The sequence below is a fragment of the Xenopus laevis genome, chromosome 5L (assembly GCF_017654675.1).
Source record: "Xenopus laevis strain J_2021 chromosome 5L, Xenopus_laevis_v10.1, whole genome shotgun sequence".
Classification (NCBI taxonomy): Eukaryota; Metazoa; Chordata; class Amphibia; order Anura; family Pipidae; genus Xenopus; species Xenopus laevis.
This window is the reverse complement of record NC_054379.1, coordinates 52,262,036-52,282,321: the sequence shown is the minus strand read 5'-3', so window position 1 is coordinate 52,282,321 and position 20,286 is coordinate 52,262,036. Positions and strand designations below refer to the sequence as shown.

General features: G+C 36.9%; 1 long non-coding RNA gene across 4 annotated transcripts in view; it reads left to right on the top strand.

Moving 5' to 3' along the window:
* The window catches only part of LOC121393667, a 111,493-nt gene that overhangs the window by 75,892 nt on the left and 15,315 nt on the right, over positions 1-20,286 (top strand). The window contains exons 5-10 of one of the 4 annotated variants that reach the window (XR_005961233.1): positions 1,701-1,758; positions 11,628-11,727; positions 13,742-13,816; positions 14,338-14,518; positions 14,779-14,842; positions 15,086-15,139. This is a non-coding gene — a long non-coding RNA (uncharacterized LOC121393667). Of the gene's footprint in view, positions 1-1,700; positions 1,759-11,627; positions 11,728-13,741; positions 13,817-14,337; positions 14,519-14,778; positions 14,915-15,085; positions 15,140-20,286 lie in introns of all 4 variants that reach the window. The other 3 variants (XR_005961232.1, XR_005961234.1, XR_005961235.1) reach the window with 3 other exon arrangements.

The window sequence follows — 20,286 nt, the reverse complement described above, 5'->3', positions numbered from 1 at the left end:
CAGCTACAATCTGCAGGTTGGAAAGCCCTGCTCTAAAGTCTTACTGATTCCAGCTTGTCTCACTGGAGATATCACTATACACATTTTATACATTATAACATGATTAATACAAGTGCAATGTCAGGGGGCATAGTAGGTATTTGCACGCTGCTCATGGATGCTTTTAGATCTGGGTTGGTGGGACATTAGTTGCAACACAAGCTGTTCCCAGTGTCCAAATCCACAAATTGGGGATTGAACTAAAAATTGCTCTGATAAAAACCTAAGACCAAATGGCACATCACCAATCCATCAACTTTATGTTAAGAGCCACCCCCTTGAGGTAAGAAAATTTGGTTGTGTCCTTACCTGGCAAAACATCATTATGTTGAGCTGGCAGACTGATTGGCTGTTGCTGATGGGAGATACAATCCTATTTCCTTCACTGCCTTCTCTTGCCAACATTCAGTTTTTCCTACAGCTGGTACCAGTGCATGATGGGAAAGTGTTTAGCCAATCAGTAAGGTGTCCTTAGACATATGGTGGATGGAGCTTCACAGTCAATACCAGGACACTAGGAAAGAGAGCTTAACCAGTAAGGAAGTTGGGCTAAACCACTATCTGAAATAAGAAGGGGGGGCAGCTAAACTGTGAGTGCAGAAGTGTCAGAATCATTGTGAACATAATTCATGTTGTTGATGTCATTGCTAGCCTGATAGGTAGTTGTTATTGCATGCTGATAGCTAATCCTACTCTGTGGAGAGCCCATATATGAACTGCTGGTAAAAATGTTGAGAGAGTTACAGTGTAGTTACATGTCATAGGCAGTGCTGTCAAGTGGCACAGATATAATATGATGGCCATTTTGATCTAATTATGGAAATCAGGAAATTTCCCAGTTTTCAGGTGCCTGTGTATTTTGATTTATATGTTTATGAGCATATTTAGTCCTTTGTATGAGTATGGAATGGCCCAGTGTCATTGTGATGTGGATCAAATAAAAACCAATCTGGATAAGCTCATTCATGTTATGTGCTCAATTTGATTTATTTGTTCTTTATAGAAACCAAAAATTAAATAAACCCAATAAAACGGTCTTGCCACCAACATGGATTTATGTAGCTTAGTTGCTATCAAGTACAAGGTACTGTTTTATTATCATTTTTAAAAATTCGAACTGATGGCTTAGGAATGGACTCTATAGCTGACGGGCTTCCCATTTGAAACTGGAATCCCATACCTGAACTATGAATTGGTGTAATTTGCTCCATCCAATGGGAGGCTTGTTGGGGTACAAAAAGAAAAGGGACTGGGGATCAAGTAAATATATATATAAACTCAAATGCAGCCATTATAATCATATACTGTAGAAGCAGAAGGAAAAAAAGAATAATACAACTTCAACATATTTTGTATGTGTACTGTTTTATTAGTATATTGCATTAGTGCATTAGATAAATTATCTTGTGAGATTCGGCCCTTCTCGCTTATATCATTTATTCACCAGTACTTCACCCTTAAGCTTAAAAAATACAATTTCCTTAAAGTGTATAAGATATTTTTATTCAAGTTCATATTGTCATATTTAAGTTTCCTTATCTTAAAATGAGCACAAGCTTTCTCTTTTTTTTCTGCTATAATCTCCTCCATAGATCTTAAATTCTCACTCACATTATACCGATCATCTACATTAATAAAATCTTTTGGTTTTGACTTAACAGTTACCATACTTCTTGCTGAATGCAGCATTTAGTCAGTGGATCTGAGATTTCTCTTGAGGTATGTGTGCCATATAATATAAATACTGATAGTATTGTTTCACCTGTGCCTGCATAGTTGTGATATTATTCTTTTAACCTGTGCCAAGAGTAACCCTTTCACAATTTCACCAAATATGGGAATATGTTCCTTTTTCTCGCAAACACCTCCAGCATAAGTCTGTGGTGCCATATAATACCATCTTGAGATAATGTTTTATCCTGATTCATATAATCTTATAACAGAAAAAGCAGGCAGTAGTGTTCTGGCTATTATGTTAGGCATGCAGTCACTCCAGCCTTTATACATTACATTTTTGGCTAACTAACTAAATTGAAAATTGTTTTATTTTGCACAGCAAAACTATTAGAAACTTGTTTTATTTTGCACATCCTATCTATTTACTTGGATTTTAATTTTACACTGAATTTTTCCTTTAAGCGTTAATTCTCCTTTAATGCAAACCTTTGCTTTGCGATGGTATATTCACCAGCAAATGATTTTACACATTCACAAAAACACCATTATAAACATCTTTTTACATCTCCCTTTTGTGTTTTTTTTCATTTATATCCCTCTTAAAACAGGAGCCCAAAACTGCACTGCATACTCCAGATGAGGCCTTACCAGGGACTTATCTAGAGGCATGATTATGTTTTTATCCCTTGAGTTTATGTCCTTTTTTATGCAAGTACTTTATTTGCTTTAGTGGCCACAGAATGAAGTAAATCTCTATGAACTAAAAAAAAACTGTATATATGTGTGTGTGTGTGTGTATAAATATATATATATATGTATATAAATAAAGGATCTTTTCAAGTCCCTGTGTGCAACAGCATCTTCCTATTTTGTCTATGTCTCCAGCAAAGTCGAAACATCGGATTTATGTACACAATAAAAGAACTTTGAATTTTGCACATAATGGAGTGCGGATCTTTTCAATAAGATTATATATATATATATATATATATATATATATATATATATATATATATATATATATATATATATATATATAATTTTTAAAAACATTAAGCGGAGGGTACAATGAGGCTGTGACCATACAATACATATAGACAAATACAAGAGTCCTCTGCACTCAACCCATTATTAATATATTTAAGACAGAGACATTTTGTGCATACTGCTACTGAAAACCCTTTAAACAAAACAGGGATTGTTTGTCCATATATTGCAATATATTTAAGCTGGCCAACTACATCAAAGTCATCCCATATCTTGCCAGTCCTATGCTCAATTTTCATCTGATTCATTAAGAATTCTGTTGCTTCATTATACATTTTACAAAGGGACTAAGTTTTACCTGCAACTTACGAGCTGCTTTCAAAGTAAAACTCCCAAACTTGATTGCCCTTTTATTAGATACCAGTGGGATCATATAGCTGGGAAGGGTGGGGGCCGGTATATTTTGGGTCTCTCTCTCTCTCTCTCTCTCTCTCTCTCTCTCTCTATATATAATATTTATTAACATAAGTTGTAGACAAATTTTATTTTAATAACAAGATGCTAATTTGGACCAGTGGGGTAACCCATAGCAGCCAATGAGGCATTTGCATCTGTTGGACTGATAAACGATTATTGCTGATTTCTCCACCTGACTGAAACTTGATGTCCCTGGGTTCAGAAGCTCATACTGTATATGTTAGGACTCAGTCCCTTGAAACTGGGACATGTCCTTCATCTGCCAGTTAATGCTCAGAGAACTAGCGAGCCTTTGGGCTCCAGAGGCACAATAATTTGTAAATATGTAAACTGAGAAATGTTTCTCAATTAGTATTACTATAGTGAAAGGTATTGTGAAAAATCTTCCTTTTTGTCAATAGGTGTCACTCAAGCTCCACACTGCCCAAGAAATGAGATAAAATTTTATAGAGATAAAATCTAGGCTTGTCAAACTGTACATGCTTGAAAGAGGATGTGTAACAACATGGTGTCCATCACCATCTTTGATATCATTTTTTACACAGAGGCTTATGCTAGAGTTTTTTTCTACCTGATGTTTTCCAGTTAATGAATGTGTCAAGCCAGGTCTATGGTGCTGTAAAAAAGGCATCAAAATTAGCAAAGGCAATTTGTATGCTGGAGTTTCACATTGGGCTTTACATACACCTACAATAAAATACACAGATTCATAAATGTGCCAGATTTTATGCAGTGATGTTCCACAAATATGGGAAGCATATTAATACACCATGTTCATTGGCCAATTTGACGTAATTCTATCTAATGGATACATTCAGGGTCTGAATATATATATATATGCCATTTGTTATACACCATATTTTACACCCTTTTGTGGCATAACTGATTATAAATAGTGTAATGTGTAATAGTTTAATCTCTTACACAAGGGAAGGTTCCCTGGATGAAGATATATTGTATATATAGACAGGCACACCTAAGCAGATCACATATAGATAACCTATGTAATGTTTTGTGAGATGCAAGTCACTGATCCCAATAGGCCTGACTACACTAGGCAGTCATATCAATCATACTATGGTTCAACCGTCTGAATCAGTGTTTCTTTCTCAGGTTACTCAAATTAAGTTGGAGAATCACCCTCAGGACCCAAGACTTAATTTAAAACCAGTTAAAATCACCTTGATCAATGACTATTTTCTATTAAAATCATAGATTCATGGAGGCCCACTGTAAATACAATGGGGCCTAATTTTGGCTCCTAGCCCACAAGTTAAGAGATAGAGAAATATAATCAGAAATGGTTTTATTGGACACAGTTTAGTAGACCATTTTTTACGCCTTTGTATAGTAAAACTAGACTGGCTGATCTGAGACGCCTGCTCATAGGATATTCCACGTGGGAGATATGTGTAATAGCTAAAAGATCTTCTCTTTTCTTGCTTTCTTCTATCGGTTTCATCTTATCCACGTCACCTGCTTTCTTTACATTCAGAGTGGAAATGGTGCCCCGATTACAGCTTTGTAATACGGACTGTAAAGAGTTAAAAGGGATAATGTGTATTAACTGAATTTCTTTTTCTGTTTCTTTATGCTCTATTTAAAACTTTCAAATAAATCAGAATTTAAAAAAAAGAAAAGCTTTTACAAAAAACACTGTACCCCCCACCCCACGTAGAGCCCCTCCTCCCCCCTGGCTAACTACCCCCGGGGAAATGCCCCATACTCCCACGCATCCATCTTCCGCGTCCTCTGTAAGCTGACTGGGAGATCGGTATTTCTTCACATGCGCAGTTGGAGCAGTTTGCCGGTTTGCAACAACTGCGCATGCGTGGAATTACACGGAAATTGCCGATCTCCCTCTCAGTTTACCGAGGATGCGGAAGATGGATGCGTGGGACTCCGCTGAAAAAATCTGCGGCGAGGGGTAAGTATGGCATATGGGGCATTACCCCAGGGGGGTAGTTAGCCTGGAGGGAGGGGGGGTCTACGTGAGGTGGGGGGTACAGGGTTTTTTTGCAAAAGGCTTTCCTTCTCCTTTAATGTTATCTTCAATTTTCGGGAATGGAGTAATCTTTCTACTCTTAAAGTGGAGGTGTGATCTCATTTTCTTGTGATCATACTTACAGAGGAGGTTCCATTGGACGGGCAATGGCATAAAGTCCATAGTCACCAGTGTTTTCTTGCAGGTCTGGACTGAGATTCAAAATAGGCCCTGCCACTTCAGGTACAGAGAGGCCCAAACAGCCCTCCACCAGCCCACTAAATAGTAACTGTCTATGGCAACTTTCAGCAGCCCCTCTGCAATTTACCAGAACCCACAGATTGCCAGTCCAGGCCTGGTTGCTCTACATCAAGTATTTCCATATTATTCATTCCCAGTACACTATAACATTTATTTTCTGTCATACAATGGGGTCTAATCTTAACCAATGTTTCTCTATGCTGCCCTAATTAATATATACAGATGGTTCAGGAATAAATCTATGGATGCAAGTTTGAAACCCTTCTGTCTCCCACTGCATTTGATTTGCATCAATGATTCTTTCAGCCAGATATTTAGTGCCTTGCATGATTTTTTAATTCTGTTTGATTGTTTTAATGCCAGGTTGAATTCAGGGATCCAGTCATCAGTCCCTTTAAAACATCAAATTAAATGTATTTTCCCTTTCTACTCTTTTTTGGTAGTAAATGAATGCCACATTTCCCCTACTATTTTGGGAAGGTGCTGAGAGCATTCATTAACTTTTCTGTCTTCTTCTTTTCCTCCACCTTAGTTTTTAGGCAGTTATTATTTTTCCTACCTTTTCTTGCAATGTTTTTGGTCCCATTTTACATTAACCCATTATCGAGACAGTAGTATACTCCCTTTTCAACATGTGCTCATTAAATAGGGCAGGTGCAGAACATACTGTATTGTATATGTATGGTGTCTCTTAATTGTGGCACTACAAAGGAAATAAAGTCTGTTTCACTTTAGTATTTCATGTCAATTGCTGATCTCGTAGAGCTGATAAAACTGTCAAAAACACTCAAATGTTGCTGAAACTAAGAGTCAGGTTTGGTTTTTCTGTTACTCTTGTTTGCAAGATTTGGAGTCCTGTATGTTGCTAGGTGGGTGACTTATTTCTCTTTTCCTCTTTTATGCAGCTGGTTTTTTAATTTGTCTCTCTTTCCTGGTGTCATCTTTTTCGTATATTCCTCCTTTAAGCAGATAGTAGAGGGCTTGCTTTCATGCTCAGTCTCAAGAGAGTGGAGTTCACTTTTGTGTTCCTTTTTGCTGTACTTTGGAAGTATATGTTTCATTTCTCTTTTCCTCAATTACACAATTATGTCCTTGTTGTTGCTGTTTTTCTATTTACATTATGATAATATGTTTCCTATTCCTCCTTTGTTTCCTTGTCACCTCTTTGGCTTGCTTTTATGCTTCTCTTTTTTCCTCAGTGAGTGGAATAAGGTTCAGTTTTCTGTGGGGGAACCGTTGTCTCTATCTTGCTTTGCTATGAAAATGTTAATTCCTTATTTCTCTTCCTCTCTGTTATACAATAGGTCGAGACCTCTTTTTGTTATTGGAGCAAAGATTTTGTTCTGTATTGGTGGTCTTTTTCTACTTTTTCTTCCGTTTCCTTGCCACCTTTTCTATCTTTCCTGCCACCTTTTCTGCAGAAAGTGGAGTCAGATTTGGTTTTTTCAATTGCTAATTTTTGCAAGTTGCGAAATCATTGCTTCTCTCTTGCTTTGTTTTGCAAGAATCCTCCTCTGTTATACAGTTCAGTAAGGCCTTGTATGGTTCTACTTCATTGAAGTAGGGTTATTTCTTCTCGATCCACGTTTTCAATATGTCTGTATGTTGCTGAGTCATTGCTTCTCCCTTGCTTTTCTTTGCTAGAAATGTATGTCTCATTTTCTCTTCCCGTATCCTGTTGGTTAAAGGTTGGTTAAACCTCTTTGGGATTAAATGCAAATTTAACAACATTTTCACATTGCCATATAGTCAGTGTCGGACTGGCCCACAGGGATACCAGGAAAACTCCCTGTGGGCCCAGGTGTTAGTGGGCCCTCTTGTTTCTAAACATTTGGCCTATTTCATGGTCATTCCCTATTTCTTTATGGGGGAAAATGCTTAATAATGGGAGAATAGTGTAAGTATATATAAAAGACTAGGAGAATAAAGAGGTTGAGTGAGTAGAGGAGGAATAATAGTTTGGAACGTTCCACTGTCTAAGGTTTTCTGGTGGGCTCACGGTTTTAGGTTTTTTTGGTGGGCCCAAGGTCTAAGGCTTTCTGGTGGGCCCCTGATATCCCAGTCCGACACTGCATACAGTCCCAGTCCAACAGCTGCAATGTCATAGGCAGCTCTTTTTCAATTCAAATGAAGGGAAGGCAAGGACATTCGATTGCTGTCAGTGTACCATAGGCCTTATTCATAGATTCCATTTTAAAGGAGAAGGAAAGGTTAAAACTAAGAAAGCCTTATCAGAAAGGTCCACCTAAATATACCAGTAACTATACCAGTAAACCCTCAAAGTAATGCTGCTCTGAGTCTGCTGTCAAAAGAAACACAGCATTTCTTTTATTCTATTGTGTACACATGGGCTTCTGTATCAGACTCCTTGCCCCGGGCTTGAGCATGCTCAGTATGCTCCTCTTCCCCACCCCCCTCCCATCTCTGCTGTAATCTGAGCCCAGAGCTATAACTGAGCAGGAAGAGACACAGGCAGGAAGTGATGTCACACCAAGCTAATACTGCAGCTGCTATCCTAAACAAACAGAGAGCTTCTAGAGCTTTTTACTCGGGTATGGTAAAGCATTCTACAGAATAAATATAGCATTCTAGCTTGCACTATTACAGCTAATATATTGGCAATAAAATGCCTCCGTAGCTTTCCTTCTCCTTTAATACTGCATATGTATATATTTTTATTTATATACTTTATGTTAAATAAAAAGTTATACTTGTAAGTATGTTCTATTCACAGGCAAAGCTTCAGTTTTTACATTTAAATAAAAATGATGTAATGAATTAACCGCTTTAGCCAATAGACATAGCAACTATAAGCACTCAAAAGTAGTTCATTGTTCAGCAGCACTTCGCATATTTCCATCAGGGCCTTTTTATTTCACATTATACCAACTCAATGATAAAGTAATGGAGACAATGATGCATCTCCCAGGCTTGGCCTTTGCAGCTGTACCAATCTCACTTATTTCTTTTTCCATTTACTTTTTGGATACCTAGCTGTAATCCTTAGTTTATACATATGGAAAGTATGAATAATGTTATTTCCTTGGTTGCTATCACATAACTGTACATTCTGTTGTTCAGTACGCATGAAAATACTGATTTCTTGCAATATAATACATTGTTTTCTTGCTTTGAATTGTATTTGCAAATAAGTTTACAGTTGCTGAAACTTTTTAATACATGCATAAAAAAATGTGTTATTTGGCTGGATATTTCCTGTAAATGTATGTGAAGCAAATAGATGGCATTGGTGCAGGGCTGGAACTAGGGGTAGACATACGTTATTCTATAACTTTGTATATGCTGGCCCTTTGTTGGGAAGGACTTGTTGATCTTTGCACCTGTATTTAAGCTTTAACTCTTATATAGACAACCCTCCATTCTCTTTGATTTCCAGGCAGAACTTTATCAGAAGGGTCTGCTTCCTATATAGTTAAAGGGGTGGTTCACCAACATTTACTATGTTATAGAATAGCCAATTCTAAACAGCTCTTCATTATTTATTTTTTTATAGTTTTTGAATTATTTGCCTTCTTCTGCTGACTCTTTACAGCTTTCAAATGGGGGTCACTGACCCCGTCTAAAAACAAATGCTCTGTAAGGCTACAAATTTATTGTTATTGCTACTTTTTATTACTCCTCTTTCTAGTCAGACCCTTCCCCTATTAATATTCCATATTCTCATTCAAATCAATGCATGATTACTAGGGTAATTTCGAAGCAACCAGTTTGCTGACACTGAAAACTGGAGAGCTGCTGAATAAAAATCTAAATAACTCAAGAACCACAAATAATAAGAAAGGAAAACCAAATACAAATTGTCTCAGAATATCATTCTCTACATCATACTAAAGGTTAACTCAAAGGTGAACATACAGTTTATGATAAATATTTTATACATAAGATGGAGAATGCAAATACCGTATATACTCGTGTATAAGCCGACCCGTGTATAAGCCGAGGTACCTAATTTACCTAAGAAAACTGGAAAAATGTATTGACTCGTGTATAAGCCTAGGGGCCCCATGTCAGATTTCAAAATGTGAATGTGTAAATGTGTAATCATGTTTTATGGCATAGAAATCTATCTAATCAGGAAGAGACTTCAGGCAAAAACTAATTCACTGCACTGTGATGGGTTTAGTAGTTTCAGGACTCTCAAAAGTTTGGAGCCAAGGAGGACCAACATGTTGAACCCCTAAAAATAAAAAATCAGCTCTTATTTAGTTCTTGTGCTAACTCTTAAAGTACAAAAGTTGCTTTTTGCATAATGAAAGACTGGAAGGTTTCTAAAAGCTGCATTGGTTAGGTACTGGTGCTTTTAAAGGAATACCTGTATTCTAAAAGTAACATTTGTTTATCTATTTCTGAAGCCCTAACATACGAGTTTCTTCCTTATGAAGAGAAACACAAAATGATGTTAGGCCGGAAATCCCACTTTAAAAGAATAGAACACGAGTGTAGCCGAAATAAGGTCCTCCTGGGAATCAGTTATTTAACGCACAACATTTTGTAGCAACGCATAGAACTACTTAAGCCAAAGCAAATACCTGTTGTGGATCCCGGCGAGCCAGGCTCTAAATCAAACCGTGGTCCCACATCATCGTTCTTATCTTATCTGGAGTCGAAACTACTACAGAAATCAACACGGCCAGAACAACCCCAGTAGTAAGTTGTATGTGCGGCAGCCAAGACAATAAACTCTTCCGCCAACCATCCCTCGCTTTGCAATCCTCCTCCATTGTCGCAAGAACTTGAGTCCGCAACAATGTGCCGCGTTTACCTTACTTCCGCGTTCCACGTGCGTTCTAATTCGCCGTCGTGTTGCCTTGACGTTTCCGGGTTGGGAGGGAGGTGTGTTGGGGCCGCGGAAGGAGCGCATCTGCGGCCGGTGACCCGCGTATAAGCCGAGGTCGAGTTTTTCAGCACATTTTGGGTGCTGAAAAACTCGGCTTATACGCGAGTATATACGGTAAATCAGAAACATTTTTACAAGAAGCAACATTTGTGCTAATGAATTGAGTTGTTTATGTGAAAAATGCTCTTTATGCATTTTATTCAGTCATAAAAAACTGGCTCCAGGATACTCCTTTTCCAGTGCACAGGTGTGGAAATTTCTCATTCTCCAGAAGAGTTTGACATGTAAATATTTGGCTTGGCAGCTATATCAGAAACTAAATTTTCATGCCCTCTATAAACAATATCCATCTGTGCATGAAAGCCATATCAGTCAATAATATGAAAGGCGTACATTTAATAAAATATGCATTTGTCCCAATAGATTGGTGTCAGATCTTTGATGGACAAATAGCCAGTGCTCATTATACTGAACAAGTCCTATTTATAATAGTCGCCACATCCTCTTCAAAGCTGTGACTGCTGAGAGCGTTTCTTTTTTGCATGGAACTTCCTCATCCCCAAAGCAAACTGAAATGAAAAAACAAATTAACAGTGAGTTACACAAGTACTCCATAAACACTTATATTAGAGGCAGTGGTATAGCTATCAGATTTATTATCTGCAAACCAGTTATTCAACAATGCAATAGACCAGTGCTGTCCAACTTCTGTAGTACCGAGGGCCAGAATTTTTATGGCCTTGGTGGTGGAGGGTCGATAATTGAAGCCAGTGTTGACCATGCCCTGTTTTTAAACCACACCCACTTTAAACCATACCAATGTTACCACAAGAACTTTTAAGACCATGTCCACATTAATGGTGGTAGCCAGGGATGCACCGAATCCAGGATTCGGTTCAGGATTCTGCCTTTTTAAGCAGTATTTGGATTCGGCCGAACCCGAATCCTATTTTGCATATGTAAGTTAGGGGCGGGGAGGGAAATCACGTGACTTTGTCACAAAACAAGGAAGTAAAAAATGTTTTCCCCTTCCCAGCCCTAATTTGCATATGCAAAATAGGAATCGGGTTCGGCCAGGCATATGCAAATTAGGGTTCGGATTCGGATCGGTATTCGGTCGAATCTTTCGCAAAGGATTCGGGGGTTCCGCCGAGTCCAAAAAGGTGGATTCGGTGCATCCCTAGTGGTAGCACACCAAAAAAAAACAATGGTTGGTGCTCATTGTAAGGATATCACTCATCTCCCATATTTGAAACAAGTTTATTAAAGTGGACCTGTCACCTCTGACAAGTATTTAAATAACCTTCAAAAACGTTGACCGCATCTTCTAACCTTTTATTGTAGACTTCTGCTACCTCTGTAAGTGGATCCGTTAGTCCGCAATGATCCGTTGTATTTTCGGAGGAGGAAGGCACCATATTGTTCCTCCATCTTGCACGATGACGTAAGTCCAGCTACAGAAAATCTCGCACATGCGCATTTTGATGATAATGCGCGTTGTTCTGGTACTAGCATAGAGAGAAGCGTGCACGCGGTTTTGGGAACCGGTGCGCACCCAAGGAACACTTCATACATTAGAACTATTTGTATTATATGTATGTAAAATAAGCTGTATATATTGGGAACTACTTACTGAATTATATGAGCGATATTTATTTTTATTTTATTATTGTATTGACCTTTGTTCTTTTAATGTATTTTTCTACTCTTTACTTCTGCATGTACAACTAGCAAATATATATATATATATATATATATATATATATATATATATATATATATATATATATATATATATATATATATATATATATATATATATATATATACACACACACACACCAGACAGCAACCCTAATTCAGCAAGAGGGTATTTCAGACCAGAGGCCCATTGGATAGCACAAAAGTACCTCAATTGATCCATATGTTGCACAAAACATTAGTATTAGTATTGGACTTATTTGAAAATGGCTAATCACATGACAGCACATTTTTGTTACACAGCCAGGCTGAATAACTACATGGTGATGGGGACAATAGTCAAGGGGTAGGCCCATAGGGGAGGGGCTGGAATAAAGCCGTTGCTATAACTAACACAAAAATGTGTATAAGAAATTTAATTTTACATTTTATTGTTAGAGAAAGCAAGTTAGCCATTGCGGGCATAATAATTTTGGGGGTACCTGATAATAAAGAGCAGATTAAATTTTACATTTCTGGTTTTCAAACATAAGGCTATTGATTCCTATGGTATGTTTATTATAGTATTTATTCATTATGAAAAGCCTAACTTTCATCTACCCATACTACACAAATACTTAGAATATTAATGAATTTTGGTGTTGATGAACTTATGAAATTTTTGTCATCGCTATATTATTACCTTGTTATGGGCCACAGTGACTTGTTTATGAAGTAAATGTGTATAGCCACAGGATATTTAACTGGAGTGAATATTATGTGAAGCCACGTCAAAGGCTGCTGACTTATTTAGGTGTTTCCATACCATATGGATAAAAAATACTATTTAAAATACAGAAGCCTTTTAAAGTGGTGGTTTACCTTCACGTTTTTACTATGTTTTATAATGGATAACTATAATCAACTTTTCAATTAATCTTAAATTTTTTCTTTATATTTTGGGAATTATTTGCCTTCTACTGGTGACTCTTTGCAGCTTTCAAAACCTAAAAATTAAATGCTCTGTAAGGCTACATATTTTTTAATAGTAATTCTTATTAATGATATCTAGGACTCCCCTTATTCTTTTTCTAGTCTCAGATTTAATTCAGTGCACGGTTGCTTGGGCAATTTAAATCATATCAACCAGATTGCTGAAATCGTAATCTTGATCATACCTTCTAGCATTCTTGAAACGGAAAGAGGGACAAAAAGAGTTCGGCGAATTGTTGTGACCACACCCTTTATGCAGTCACACCCCCTGATTACCATGTCCATTATACAACATTTGGCAGTTTATGAAAGTTTCAACATATTTCTGTAGATTTTTTATATTTTATAACAGTTTTACTAATGAGGGTGAATTAAGTTTAACTTCTTATCTTATCTAAAACTGTTACAAATGTATCATAAGTATCTAATCTGGGATCTCTTCCAAGAGCTGAATAAGTTAGAAACATTGTATATTTTTTGGCTGTTCAGTGCAGATAAATAGGGACTTTACAGTACAAAAACGGTACTAGGGGTTGAGCTGTCAAGAGGGGCTGACCCTCGCAAAAAAGGACAGTTGGGAGGTATAATATTGAAAGCTGGTAAATAAAACAATATTTAAATTTAAAAAAATGTTTCAATTGAAAACCAGTTCCAAATTGTCTATGAATATGACTCTCTCTATCATACTAAAAGTTTACGTAAATTTTTAAAAAAAATAGATTTAACTATACAATTACTTTATGCTAATCAAATTTAATTTTAACTATGTTTTGATTTTTCTTTAGTGGGAATTTGAAATGGATCAAGCAGTGCCATCTACCTCTACAGGACTACCAATAGATGAGAATTACATCTTAAGGGTTTGTCACCAGTTTGACTTCAAATTTTGTGCACTCTTGTTCTTCTCTTTGTGCGTGTTATGTACACAATTTTTTTTGACAGGGCGTCACGATCTTGGAAAGTGTGTTAGGGGTCGTTGAAATTTATTTAGCAGAATATTAGGTTTGTCTGTAATATAACTTGATGATACAGGGCTGATTATTAAATTCTGATGCTAATTGCACTGGTTTCTGTGCTGCCATGTAGTAATAATGTGTATTAATTACTAATGAGCCTTATATTGTGACATTTCTATTCTATGTGTACTGTATATTGTGAGTGGGTCCCTAAGCTCAGTAAGTGACAGCAGCACAGAGCATGTGCAGTGAATCAAAGAAAAGATGTGGAGCCACTGGGGCATCTTTTGGTGGCACAGATCATTACTGCTAAATTAAATGCCTTGTGGTTTATATTGTCAACCCCAGCATCTATTTTCATATGGCATACATTTTATGTTTTTAAAAATCCTACATGCTATGTTAAAACTTTTTGTGTTTTACAGAGACAGAATCTGTTACAAGAGCTGCAGTCAAACTACCCAGACTCCGATGAGGATACCTGTTTTCCAGACAACCCACAAAGGAAAAATTCTTCAGAGGTCAATGCACAGCAAATAATTCCTGATCCACGTTTAGGAAATAACAGATGGTGTCAATGTGGACATTGTTTAGTTATGTATACAAGTGAGTGTGTTTGCTGTCAAGAGATACCCTCAGTTGCTCTTGAAATTCCTGAAGATTGTGCATGTATTACTTACAGATGTTTCACACCATGTGCTTAGACAAAAGTATAGCTGATATACATTACCTTATGCTTACCAACCAACCTATTGCAGAGGATATAAGTGTATACCATAGGTAATAACTGTTTAAAAAATGTTTTAAAATAATTGTAATCGATGTACAATATATTTATTTAATACATTTTATCTTTTTGCATTTAGAAATCTGCGGAGGATTGCATACAGAAGCTTCACTTCATGGATACACGGTTTTCTCGAAATAGGAGTACGCATTGCTATACCATCATGTGCTTTTGCTGCTGTTCGTGAAGCTTTTCCTGATCCTAAAGAAAAATATGTGGGTTTTATAAAAGTTAGGGATTATTGTGCCATGGATATGGCTTTTGATTTATAGAACAAAATTGGAAAAATGTTTTACTTTTACTACATTGCTGAGCAATAAAAATGCCAATGTTGTTATCTTTTTTTTTTTTTTTTTTTCAATTTGACAATTTTTATTGTTTTTCAGATAATATTCAAGAGAAAGAGAAGATAGAAAAAGAGGAGTGGTGAGTCTCAGAAGGTGAGTAGTGAATAGAGGGGAAGGAAAGGGGGGGGAGGGGAGGAAGGAAGGGTACCGTTGATTGTCATCCGTAGGGAGGGATTTTTAACTGCTGAAGATTATTACTTTTTGCTGATTTTGAGTTGTTTTTGAGGGTCTTCGTTATCCAAGTTATGCCAGTGGTTTTTTTTTTTTTTTTTTTTGGGGGTTTTCCTTAGAGGATCTGAGATTTCAGCTTCCATTGTTTCCATAGTTCGTGGGTGAGTTGGTCTGTTAACACTTGTTTAGAGGTTGTTGCGGCGAATCTTTCGTATACAAGATTGGAGTCAATTAGATTAATTAGATGTGTCTTGTTTGGAATTTCTGTGGATTTCCAATGTCGCGGTATCAATAGGCGAGCTGCTGTTAGTATGTGGAAGAGTAGTTTTCTGCTTGGTGGTGCTATGTTATCCAATCCATGATTCAGCAGTGCCATTTCTGGTTTTAAGTGTGTTGTTGTGTCGAAGATTTCCGATAGTAGCTGATTTACTTCGTGCCAGAAAGGTTTTAATGCGTGGCATGTCCACCATATGTGTAGCATATCTCCTTTGGCTGTGTTACAGCGCCAACATCTGTCTGATACGTTTGGGAACATTTTGCCGAGTACTGATGGTGTTTTATACCATCTGTAGATTATTTTCTTGTTGTTTTCTATATGGTTTGTACACTTGGTATATTTAGAAGCTATATTCGTTAAGCTGGTCCATTGTGTCGTTGTGAGTTCGAGATGGAGGTCCCTTTCCCAATGTTGGATGTGTAGTGGTTTTGTTTCACTTAGGTCTGGTAGAATCATTTTGTAGACACTGGATAGGGCCTTCTTTTTCCTGCTCTGAGGAAGCACAGTTGCTCAAAGCGTGTTTGTGGTCTCGATAGGCTACTTATATATGGATTTAGGTAGTGTCTTAATTGCAGGTATTTGTAGAAGTCTTGTTTGGGCAAGTTAAATTCCATCTGCAGGTCTGTAAATGATTTTAAAATATCATTGGCGAGAAGATGTGATATTTTTGTAATTCCTGATGCTTCCCAATTTTTTAAGGAGAGGTCTTCAATTTCGGTTTCCAATATCCTGATGGGAGAGTTTCTCGCCGGAAATGCATGGATACGTCTATTGGTTTTTGCTTGGTTCCAATGTTGTTATCTTATCATTATGTTGGTTAATGCAATAAAGCATATTTAAATCAGATATTGTATTTTATTTAGTGGGTACACTTAAATTATTGTCTTACTAAATTTTTAATTAGACATTAAGTATAACAGCAATTTATAGTAATGTAGGCTACACAAAAATATAGTGGCTGAAGGCTTAGTCTAAGCTGCACTCATCTAGTGTATTTTTTCGGCTGACGACAGCGAATCGGCTGTTTGCCCCTGCTCCATTGTTCATACAAAGTGTATCTACATAGAGTGTAAAGTAGGTTGGCCTGTAGATGCCTCATTTCAGGTATTTGTACTGACCTTCAATGCGCTGTGTGGGAGCACACACAGTAGGATTTGATTTTTAACATAGTGGTAATGGGGGTAAATTAAAGTTTGTTTTGTGTCTGTCTTTTGTTATTAAAACAAAAACCTTGAGTAACATATATATAAAAATAACTAACTGGTTAATTTGAGCATTTATTGTTTGAGCAGAGTTAATATAAACCATAGGTGATTTGGAGAACTATCACTTCTTGTAATAATCATTACCATATTCTGGATGATAGAGATTTCTTTTCAAAAAAATGTTTCTATCAAGAAAAAAAATGTTTTTAAAAGTGTAGCTTTGATTTTGATTGTAGAAAAAAAACAGACAGATTTTTGAAGGTAATGATCATTCCAAACAGCTATAAGCTGCTAGATACTATCTTTGTAAGAGTAAGGTCGCTTGGGCAGATTCTGGGGGAATTATTCGCCTGGCGTCTAATCGCCTCTCCTCCGGGGCGACAATCTCCCCAAACTGCCTTCCCGCTGCCTTCCGCCTGCTATAATGAGAAAAATACTTAGGCTATGCACTCGCGGCCTTTCGATTTCTGAAGTCATCCGAAGTTTCCTCGGGAGGCAACTTCTGATGATTTTTGAAATCGAATCACCGCGAGTGCATAGCCAAAGTATTTTTTTCATTATACCAGGTGGAAGGCTGTTCGGGGAGATTGTCGCCCCGGAGGAGAGGCGATTAGACGCCAGGCGACTAATTCCGCCAGAATCTGCCCGTGCGACCTACTCTTAGACAGACATATTGTCACTTTAGATATTCACAACACAATTCTGAAATTGCATGTCATCAGAGACAAAGGCAGAGTACATCAAGTATGTAATGAGACTCAATTTTACACTTCATCACATGCTACATTATGCCTATTGGAATTTATATTCAAAAGTTTATATATCAAATAACCAATTGTGTTTAGTACAGACCAGGCAAAGCATAATCTAAATATAACATCGTCTGTCTTTCTCTGTTTGTCTTTATGTCTCTGTGTCTATATATAGTTAAACATAATTTATATAAGGCTTGGTCATGATATATAATTCAATTGTATAGAAGTACACAAGTTTGAAAGTGTAGGGAGAAAGGGGAGAGGGATGGAGAGAGAGAAAGAGATGGAAGAGGCAGCAGCTGAGAGAGGAGTGACTAGATATGGGGTAGTGCACACAACAGGTTTATACTATTTTTAAGATGCACAGAGAATAGAAAATAGAGTTAAATAATTAAAAATTCCATCCTTTGTGTAATACTAAAATGCTGCGGTACCTTGAAAAGTATTATTATAAGCTTTAAGTCAATAAAAGCAATGATTTATGTTTACTGACAATTGTGTACGACCTACTCACATTACATGCCAGACAGTTAGGCCTCTAAAACCTAAGAACCAGAGATGATTATCCACCCTATTATCTTTAATAATGAAAATTATAAAAGTTTTGTATTGTGTATTAATAAATATCACAAATGATCATTGAAAGATTTTATTTACAAAAAAACAAACTATATATATTTTTAATATACTAATTGTAAATAAAAAATATAGAATTCTGAAAACAGTAACATCAATTGAATAAACATTAGTGACTCAATAAAACATGTTTAAGGCTAAAACATGTATTATAAGACGAACAAGTAATGCCATCATTCACTGTCTTTGCTGATGTTGTAGGGCCATGAAGCCGACTCTTGTCTTTCATTTTCTCTGAAAAATAAAACATAATATAATATCTAAATTTTCAAGGCCTAATTTTAATTAACATAAGAATTTATAATTCATTTACCTGTTTCACATATTAGGTACTTCATTGATATTTAGTGAATCGAGAGAAATGTTCTTGAACTTTCTCTTCTTTGTCGGGTCTCGGAACAGATGCTATGTTTAATGGTACTGTTTGAGCCCTAGGAATCCATGCAGTAGAAAGTTTGCCCTGAGCCATTCTAATAATGTCCGTGGAAATTGCAGAGAAATGTTCAATGGACATTGTTTGTACACATTTCGAACAGTCCATCTTTTGTTACATTTTCGGAACTCCATTTCGGCTCGTTTTTTTAGCAATGCTTCTGGTTTATCCGTCTGAACTTTCACAACAGCCTGTTGTCTACCCACATTGAAGTTGTGGGTGAGAGCAGCAAGTTTGGTTCTCGCCTCCATGGAATCAATTCCAAAGTGTATTCTTTTAGATCGGAATTTCAGCGAATGCCGTGTGACAAAAATATGTCAGGTGTTTTAGATCTTTGTCAATCTGGTCGTTTTTTACAATCTCTTGCAAATTGGCATATGCTGGAGATAATTTATCAAACCAATTGGTGTTTTTTATCTCATCCTTTGAAAGAGGTGCATGGATACATTTGTGATACTTTTTCCCTTTCTTCCAGTTATGTTTGTTTTGGACATGATACAGGAAGGATTGCCATTTCTCTTTAAGATCCTCCTCATTGTCTTTGCTGCGCCTGCAACTCCTCCAGAAGTGGGTTGTGCCATAATTTCAAAACCCCACAGGCACGCTTTTTTACTAGCAGCTGCAATTTTTTTCTGTAATGACTTCGCGTAATGCCCCACATCAAACTGATGGTTTATGTTGTTGTATTTGTCTTGCATTACTTTTTGAATGCTTGGATGACGATCTGTGGCAAGGATATGAACCTCAAATTTTTCACTCAAAACTCTATTAAAGCAGGTCTCGAAAGCCAATTTTTCCATAGCCTGAGATGATGAACACTGGGTCACTTGGACAACTTCAAAATCAATAGCATTTTTTGATGTTAAATCAATTAGTGTATAGACACAGTACTTTGCGCTGTATCCCGGGCTATCACATTGCCCATCTCCTCCCACACAGAGGGCCTTTCCAGATATTTTTTCTTTCACTTTCCTCTTCTCGTTCAACCAATGTAAATCGATAACAGGGAAAACTAAGCGACATTGGTAACGGTAAAATGTGCTTTCAGAGAAATGCACTAACCCCAAAATATTACATAGGTCATGCACAGCAGATTTCCAGCTGCAATATTTTTTACCATAGGCTGAATTTGCCATAAAGGAAAGTTGTGTCCTTCAAAGCATACACCACGAGTTTTTACCAATGAGCCTTTAAATCTCTTTATTATGTGTTCTATTCTTGCTGTACAATGCAAGGAAGACTGGCAGGTTATCATCCTAATTAGATTGTCGAGGCAACTTTCAAAAACTATAAATTTCTTCTCATCGACCATCTGTTCCTCAAAGGACATAGATTTATGAGCACTGGTCTCCTCGGGTTGGATCAAAAATGATGTTTCTGATGGAGTAGTATCTGGATAATAACTTGCATCTTGTGAAATATTTTCAGTAGTCAAAACAGTTGAGTTATCAAATGTTGTCTGCAAGTCATCTCTAAAGGATCGATGAATGAAACTAGTACGAATATCTTCATCTCGTTCTTCAGCAGTAACAATTGGTAACAATTCACCATCACTGTCTTCCATAGGTACAGGATTTCTAATCAAAGGTATTGGTGTTATTGCCAGATTTAGAGCCTTTCTTGCTTTGCCTTTATGTGGAGTTGAGTGATCAACATCAGGTATTGTAAATTGACCGGCGTAAGAGAGATCCTTATGGACTTTCCAAGCTTCTGCATAATCAAATGCGTGAACTTCTGGAATCTGGGTTTCCTGGCTGGTATTG